Below are 3,227 nucleotides of genomic sequence, written 5' to 3' on the forward strand. Positions count from 1 at the left end.
ACCAACCCTGATGGCCTCTCCATTTTGGACTTGCAGCCTCCTGAACTGTGAGAAAATTAAGTTCTGTGGTTGAAGCCTGTGGTATTCTGTTATGGCAGCCTGTGCAGGCTGATACAAAGGGCCTCTTTCACATTTCACATGTGATCTTGGATGGTCATTTCCTTTCTCCAAGACTCTTTCTATAACTGAGAACAGGAGTTAGCATGGCTGGGGGCAAATTAGGAATGTTCTCACAGAGAAGGTGAGGCTCAAAACCAACCAGATGCTGGCAGGAAGGGTGAATTCTTTGCTGGGTGATTTTCTACCAGCAAGGCCACAAACGCCTGGAAGAGCTGAACTGCACTGCCAGAGAAGAAGCTATGCGTGATAAGCCTGAATGGCAGGGCCAGGTGGTGGGGGTCCTGCTAAGCCATGCAAAGGGCTGTCTCCTTTCTGAGGGCAGAAAGGAGCCACTGAAGAGTTTTGAAGAAGAGAGTGACATGGTCTGTGCCTTAGAAGGGCCACTCTGCCTGCTATGTGGGACCTGGATTGGAAAAGCAGGGAGGAAGATGACTGGAAAGCCCAACAAGGGGTACTGCAGGAGGAGGGGCATGTGAATTACATCAGGAGACAGAATGGATGGGATGTGCTTGTCTGGATGGGGTCAGGGAGGTTAGGGATGTTGTGTCCCATTCCCTACTCATGCAGTGGCTTGGTGGGCTGGACTGGGGTAGAGAGCGGCCTATGGACGTGAAAGTACTTTCTACATTGAGGGGTTGAGGGGGAGCTGTTTTCCACCCCAGCACAAACAAAATGCTAGGTACATGATAGATGCTTGAAAAATATTGGCTTGACCAAGAAGCAGCTTATCTGCTCCTTCTGGAATCTCTGCCTGGTTCAGCCCACCTGCCTCCCCTCCTGCCTCTACCATGTCCATCAAGGTGACCCAGAAGTCCTGCAAGGTGTCCATCTCTGGACCCCAGACCTTCAGCAGTTGCTCCTATATGAGTGGGCCTGATACCCACATCAGCTCCTCAAGCTTCTCCTGAGTGTGCAGCAACAGCAGCTTCAGGGTGGCCTGGGCAGAGGCTATGGTGGGGCCAGTGGCATGGGAGGCATCACCACCATCATGGTCAACCAGAGCCTGCTAAGCCCCCTTAACCTGGAGTTGGACCCCAACATCCAGGCCATGCGCACCCAGGAGAAGGAGTAGATCAAGACCCTCAACAACAAGTTTGCCTCCTTCATAGACAAAGTACGGTTCCTGGGGCAGCAGAACAAGATGCTGGAGACCAAGTGGAGCCTCCTGCAGCAGCAGAAGATGGCTCAGAGCAACATAGACAAGATGTTTGAGAGCTACATCAACAAACTTCAGTGGTAGCTGGAGACTCTGGGCTAGAAGAAGCTGAAGCTGGAGGCAGAGCTTGGCAACATGCAGGGACTGGAGAAAAAGTATGAGGATGAGATCAATAAGCATACAGAGATGGAGAATGAATTTGTCCTCATCAAGAAGGATGTGGATGAAGCTTACATGAACAAGGTGGAGCTGGAGTCTCACCTGGAAGGGCTGACTGACATGATCAACTTCCTCAGGCAGCTGCATGAAGAGGAGACCCGGGAGCTGCAGTCCCAGATCTCAGATGTGTCTGTGGTGCTGTCCATGGACAACAGCGCTCCCTGGACATGGACAGCATCATTGCTGTACAAGGAGATTGCCAACCACAGCTGGGCTGAGGCTGAGAATATGTACCACATCAAGTATGAGGAGCTGCAGACGCAGGCTAGGAAGCACGGGGATGACTTGCAGCATGCAAAGATAGATCTCCGAAATGAACCGGAATATCAGCCCACTCCAGGCTGAGATTGAGGAACTCACAGGACAGAAGGCTTCCCTGGAGGCTACCATCACAGATGCCGAGCAGCGTGGGGAGCTGACCATTAAGGATGCCAATGCCAAGCTATCTGAGCTGGAGGCCACCCTGCAGCAGGCCAAGCAGGACATGGCACAGCAGCTGTGTGAGTAACAGGAGCTGATGAACGTCAAACTGGCCCTGGACATTGAGATCGCCACCTACAGGAAGCTGCTGGAGAGCAAGGAAAGCCGGCTGGAGTCTGGGATGCAGAACATGAGTATCCATATGAAGACCACCAGCAACTATGGAGGTGGGCTGAGTTCGGTCTATGGAGGCATTCACAAGCCCCAGCCTCAGCTACGGCCTGGCCTGCAGCTGTGGCTCTGGCATGGGCTCCAGCTCCTTCAGCCACACCAGCTCCACCAGAGCCATAGTTGTGAAGGAGATCGAGACTTGAGATGGGAAGCTGGTATTCGAGTCCTCTGACGTCCTGCCCAAGTGAACAGCTGCAGCAGCCCCTCCCAGCCTGCCCCTCCTGCAGCTGCCCCAGAGCAGGGAGGGAGGCCGCTGTGCAGGGGAGCACAGGGAACAGGAGACCCACCTGAGGCTCAGCCCTAGCCCTTAGCCCGCCCGGGGAAGTTTACTGCCTGGGGACCCCTACTTGCCCATGCCTCCCGCTATAAAACAATTCAATTGCTTTTTTTGGTTTTTGTTGTTGTTGTTTTATCCAAAATAAAACCTCAGCTAGCTCTGCCAAAAAAAAATACATATATATTGGCTCAATAAATAAATATGAAGAAATGAAATATTAAGGTTACCACCTTGGTCACACTCTTGGTCTAAAATGGAATCTCAGCTCCCAATAATGAAGCTGGCAATCCCTTCAATTACCTCTTTGACCTTTCAACCAGCCATACCCCAGCAGGACCAGAACAAGAACTCAGATCCTCCTACTCAGGGAACATTTGCTACGGGACTGATGCTTTCCCACTCAGTTCCTCATTTAATTCCTGCAATGACTGTCTGAGGGAGAGGAGATCAGCCCCATTTTAGAGATGAGGAAACGGGCTCCAAGAGGCTCAACAGCTGGTTCCAGGCCACCTTCCTTCACTCCATCCCATGATTTCTTGTTTCCCTGAAGGCTGTGAACTCTTCACCTTTGATAGAGAACAAGAACAAATTCCTGGAAGTCCTCTGCTGCACCATTTGGCTGGAAAATATTTCTTTAAAAAGATATCCTGTCATCTTCTCCCTTTTTCTTCATATTTCAGAGTCTCGGGTTACAGCTCTTAACTTAATCTGCTGGAAAATATAGCCTAGCCATGTATCCTGTCACTCTGATCTGAGGCACAGCTCTCAACCACAAATTATTTCCACTTCTCATTAAGAATATCC

At 51.0% G+C, this 3,227-nt stretch overlaps 1 pseudogene; it reads left to right on the forward strand.

Moving 5' to 3' along the window:
* The first annotated feature begins 908 nt into the window (after positions 1 to 908).
* Positions 909 to 2,334, forward strand: LOC101048273 (keratin, type II cytoskeletal 8 pseudogene; annotated as a pseudogene).
* The last annotated feature ends 893 nt before the right edge of the window (positions 2,335 to 3,227 follow it).

This window comes from Saimiri boliviensis, chromosome 11, assembly GCF_048565385.1.
Source record: "Saimiri boliviensis isolate mSaiBol1 chromosome 11, mSaiBol1.pri, whole genome shotgun sequence".
Lineage (NCBI taxonomy): Eukaryota > Metazoa > Chordata > Mammalia > Primates > Cebidae > Saimiri > Saimiri boliviensis.